Genomic DNA, 5,882 nt, shown 5'->3' on the forward strand with positions numbered 1-5,882 from the left:
TCCAGCTCTCCTGACTGTCTCCCCTTTTAATAACGTATAAACTTTGTTAATCTGTCTGTACAACCGTAGAAACGCCCTTCAAAACCCGGATAGCTTCAAGTACAGCGTTTGGAATGTAGTGGAGGTGCGGCGTGATGTTTGAGAATACTGAGCTGAGCACCAAAGTATCTTAATCACTGGTATGGAGAGACGATGAAGGAGGATCAAGGTGTCGAGTGGTGGGCTGCAGTTCCTCTCAAGCCACGGGGAAGACATGAGCAAAAACAACACCAGCAGTTTTGTCGACGCTTATGTTTACTGTATGCTGTTTACTTACGATACAACCTGGTGTGGTGGAGTGCCTGCTGGGAGACACAGAGACACAAGGCCGCACGCTGCCTCACCTCTCCCCCCACGTACTAAATGACCGGCCATCAGTCTGCATGAGGGTGAATGAACGCCTCAGGCTCGGCGCTGTCTGGCCGCCGCGAACTGCCCATGCCCGACACACACCACTGAGTGCTTGGAGGTGGCGCCAAGCAGGGCGGGGCGGACACTTTCCCACGGGCTGCACGGGGTGACCAGACACCAGCCGCCCACTTGTCCCACCAGTGAATATTGTCTAGCGTACTTCAGTTTGTTCTGCCTCGTGTTTCGTGGAGCGGAATACAATATACTAAAGAAGGTCGCGGGTTTCGTGTGTTTGAGGGTTGGTCTTCGCCGGCAGCACTGGGCCGCTGACAACGCTGCCAAATGCCATCTTAGCCTCGCACTGAATCCCGAGAAGCAAAGTGACGGTAGTTTAAAAGTTAGGCATGTAGAAAAAAACAAATTTGACGATAGAAGGAATAAGGTGACAGGGTCGTGAAGCGTGGCATACTGTTAGAGAGAGAGAGAGAGAGAGAGAGAGAGAGAGAGAGAGAGAGAGAGAGAGAGAGAGAGAGAGAGAGAGAGAGAGAGAGAGAGAGAGAGAGAGAGAGAGATGGTACAGCGTGGTATTCCAGATTGGTGTTAAGTCGTGACAGTGCCAGCCGTTCACTCCGATCATTATATAGTTGATGCAGAATGTGAAGAATAGAAAAAGAAAAGGAAAGTAATTGTGGAAGGCAACACTTGACATAAACGCTTTAAACAATGACTCTTGCAAATCACTGTTGCACATGCGTTGGCTCAGGCTACGTTAGGTCAGCTCAGGTTTAGGGGCGCTACTTTGGCACGCGATCTACACAGCCAACGTGATCTACAAGAGTCAAATTCTGTTTTGGTATGCGATCCACCTGTTTTACTTACTTATTACGTCTTAGATAAAACATTTTACATTTACTTATATCTCTTTAAAAGTAATTACCATTTATATATATATACATCTATTGAAATTTTTATACATTTATTATAAAAAAATAAATAAATGTGAATGGAAGGAAGATGAGGTAGAAAAGCAAGAAGTTGACCGTCACCGCACGCCACCGCACGTCACCGCACGTCACCGCACGTCACCGCACGCCACCAGAAATAATCAGTGTATTATACAAGCCCAAATAATGATCACGAATTTGATGCTTTAAATAAATAAACTAATAAATAAATAAATAACGATGATTACGATGCGCGTGACGAAGATAACGATGCGATTCCACGATAACGATGCGATTCCACGATAACGATGCGATTCCACGATAACGATGCGATTCCACGATAACGATGCGATTCCACGATAACGATGCGATTCCACGATAACGATGCGATTCCACGATAACGATGCGATTCCACGATAATGATACGAGTTTCCACGATAACGATGCGATTCCACGATAACGATGCGATTCCACGATAACGATGCGATTCCACGATAACGATGCGATTCCACGATAACGATGCGATTCCACGATAACGATGCGAGTTTCCACGATAACGATGCGAGTTTCCACGATAACGATACCTACATAGGTACCAGGACGAACCCTTCCTCCCCAAGGATCCACCCCAGTCCCTGGGTGTGAGGGCAGTGACGATGCAACTTTGCCGCGCCTCACACGGGTCGCCATGAGCAATGACCCACCACACACCACTCCCCAACCACTGTCATGAAGTGAGCCCTTTTCTCCCCTAAAGGACCCCTCGTACTGCCAGTGTCTGGTGCATGGTGCACGGCGTGCCCTCGTTCATGGCGAGTTGTTCAGCCCGGCGTCATCATAATCAAGGGACCCGTACACACCCTCCACCAGACTCTATGGAAAGAGCCCTTACTCCCCATAAGGACTCCCCCCTCCGGGCAACATCTGGTGAATGGCAGACATTGATCTCTTGCTTATGGCGACCCCTTGCCTAGTGTAAGGCGCTGCAAGTGGACGACTACTATTGAAGCTCGAGGCCGCAAAGGAAAAGAAGGACCTGCTGCCAGTTCTCTACCTTGGGCCCCAGGCCGGACCCGACAGCCACCTTCTCCCCCCGTGCGGCGCCCAAGGCCGTCACGGCCCTCAACGAATTTTGGCCGAAAGTTCTCAAACGTCATTTAAATTTTGATTCGAATATAAAATCGTCGATGGTAAATGAAAAATGGCTTTGGTTTGAAAGTGTGCAAGAGTGGGCTGATCAATGAAACAAGATGAGGCAGCTTTGCTCCGGAGTATTTGAGTGTACCTTGCGTGTTTGCTGCCCGTGAATATGCGCATGTTCGTGTGTGACTGGAGAGAAACAGTAATCCAGTGGTAGTGACTATTTAATAGGGAACTTTACAAGATTAGATACATTTCTGGATGAGTGGACGTAGGTTTGCATGTCTTGTACACGAACTGTCATCTGTAGACCCATTTTTTTTTTTTATAGCTGCTATTATGCTCTTTAAAAAGTAAGAAATAGATCGTCAGAGTTTTTTTTTTTTTTTATCATCACATCGTTAGCACTTGATGACAAGAAGACACGGAGTGTTTTTCCTGTAAGCTTAATTGTTTGGTATTTAATTTCTTTCCCTCTCGCCTGCAAGTTATTAGTGCGTCATTATAAGTCCTGGCAGCAGTGAGCCCCGCCTTCCATCACAGTTAATATCTCCCAAGTTACGCCGTTAACATCAAAAATTTCTTATTTTCCCGTCTAGTATTAAAAACCTGCAATGGAGTGACTCACAGTAAAGTGTTTTTTTTTTCTGCAGCTTTCTTTATTTTTTCTTAACTTTTTTCTTTATTTTTGAGTTTTGTCTTTTTAATGTCTATATAATTGTCCGCTTCCCTGCCTGCCTGTCTGTCTGTCTGTCTGTCTGTTTGTTTGTTTTTTTTTTTTTTTTTTTAGTTTTTGTCAGTCTTGCTTTTTTTGTGTGTGTGTCTGTCTGTAGAAATGTGTGTACGCATGTTTTTTTTTTTTACTTTACTTTTTTTATTTCATAATTTCTTTCATTTTCTCTTCCTTTCCCTCTCCTGTTTTTTTTTTTTTTGTCGTGGGTTATTTTTCGTTTTCTTTCTTTCTTTTTTTTCTTTATTTCTTTCCTTCTTTCTTTATTTTTTACTTATTTCTTCCCCACCCTCCCTCCCTTCCTCCCTCCTAAGGCTGCACACACACACACACACACACACACACACACACACACACAAATAATAATAATAATAATAATAATAATAATAATAATAATAATAAATAAATAAATAGATAGATAGAAAAAAAAAAAAGGACAACAGACTCACCTCCCCCGCCATCAAATCCCATAAATCTTTCACAATGAGACCCAGAGCAAGATAAGCACAAGGCAATTGGAATGATGGAGGCGAACGTACGTCTGGATATTAGAACGTAAAGCTTTGGATTAACTTTGACTCATCCTCTCTCTCTCTCTCTCTCTCTCTCTCTCTCTCTCTCTCTCTCTCTCTCTCTCTCTCTCTCTCTCTCTCTCTCTCTCTCTCTCTCTCTCTCTCTCTCTCTCAGTGATGTGCGTTGAGTGTGAGATGAAGTGTGTATTATTTGGTGCTCCAGTGTAAGGCGTGTTTAAGTGTCCTCTTACTCTTACTCTTGTGTTGTGTGTGTTTCTGATTGATGCAATAATGACTGGGTTTATTTGTATTGATGTGTGTGTGTGTGTGTGTGTGTGTGCGTGTGTGTGTGTGTGTGTGTGTGTGTGTGTGTGTGTGTGTGTGTGTGTGTGTGTGTGTGTGTGTGTGTGTGTGTGTGTGTGTGTGTGTGTGTGTGTAAATGTTTAGAGGTAACAGGAAGTAATTTTCATCATTATTGTTGTCATGTTCATCATTTTTTTTAGCTTTTTTTTTTTTTTTTACATAATTTTTGGCATAATTTCTATCATTATTGCCATCATCATCATCCCCATCAGTATTGGCAACTACTTCGTGTTATTCCATCCTCACTTCTCGGTCTTTGCAAACCCTTGACATGAAGCAGCTGATTCGTTCATATATTGATTTTTCTTTGATTAATGTTCATGAAATTCCCTGCCGTTTTTTCACCACGTCTCTAGAATATTTTCAGACAGGAAGAAAGTGAAGTTTGCCACACTGTTTGACTCACTCCTGAGGTGTAGGATTAATAGATAAATCAGAAAAAGTAATTAACATTGTTCATGATATAGAAAATCAATGTCTTTCATCCCCTTCAAAGTCACGTAGAAATGAAAGCATCTGTTATTCGAAATATCAAAGGAACCTGAAATTAAAATCAACTTTGACTTAGAACATAAAAAAAAAAAAACTAATATAAAAAAGAAATGCTTTGTCTTCCCATGTTGCAACTCACGAATGAATGAAAATATCCATTATTACTCTTATGGAAATGGTATAGGATATGAGTTTCCCCTTTTCCTTCTGTTTTTTCCCTTTCTCGCAGCACTCCCAAGGTGCCGGAATAAAAATACCTTACTTGGCTTAGCACAAAAATAGCGTCTAAAAAGTTATAGGTATTGAAGAAGAGAATTTGTCTAGCAGTGAAAGGGTTTAAAATGCTTTTTTTTTTTTTTTATGTCCGCAATCTGTCATGTTTCTGTATCTTATTTTTTTTATTGATTTTTTTTTCTTCTTTTCTCTTCCTCCGTCTTGAGGTGCGATTTCACCTGTGTCCTGATCTTTTCTTGTACATTTTGTCATTGGATGCGCGGCGGAGACTGACAATTCGAATGACATCAGTTGACATTTTTTTTTTTTTATTATTGTGTTATGAATGTTGTTATATTTAGCATTGTGTTGGTATTTTTTTAAAGATTTTTAAAATTTTCATGTTATCATTATTTTTCCCTTATTTGTCGTCGTTTGTGTCTGTATTTCCATTAATTTTCTTTTATTTCAATTACTTTACTCGTGGTCGTGATTTTTTTCCTTCCCTTTATTTATTTTCCCTTCCAATGTTGTTTCCATATGTATACATATCTATTTTGTTTTTCCTTCAATTTCTTTCATCTAGATATGAATTTTTATCGTTTTTTCCCTCTCTTTTTATTTATTTTTTTTCTTTTAATGCTGTTGTCATTGATATGCACATTTCTCTCCTTTATTTTCCACAATTTATTTTTTTTTTTTTTCTCAAGTTGATATTTTCTCCTGCAGTTTATTTATTTATTTATTTATTTATTTATTTATTTATTTATTTATTTATTTATTTGGGGAGGGTTCATGTTAATATTTTCAGTTGCAATTTTTCAGTTCCTTCTTCGCCTCGATGGGCTTCTATATATTTCTGACAATTTACTTTCACATTTTTGGCTCGGAGTCCATCTTGCCTCGTCCAGGAAGCTTTAAGTACCTACCAAATTTATACCATGAATAAGATTTCCAGAACCTCCTTCCTTCCTTCCTCCATTCCTTCATTATCCTTCCTCCAATTCTCTCTCTCTCTCTCTCTCTCTCTCTCTCTCTCTCTCTCTCTCTCTTGGATCGAGGGAGAGATAATTACAGGGCATACCGCGAGTTTCTACA

Source organism: Scylla paramamosain, chromosome 5 (assembly GCF_035594125.1).
Source record: "Scylla paramamosain isolate STU-SP2022 chromosome 5, ASM3559412v1, whole genome shotgun sequence".
Taxonomy (NCBI): Eukaryota; Metazoa; Arthropoda; class Malacostraca; order Decapoda; family Portunidae; genus Scylla; species Scylla paramamosain.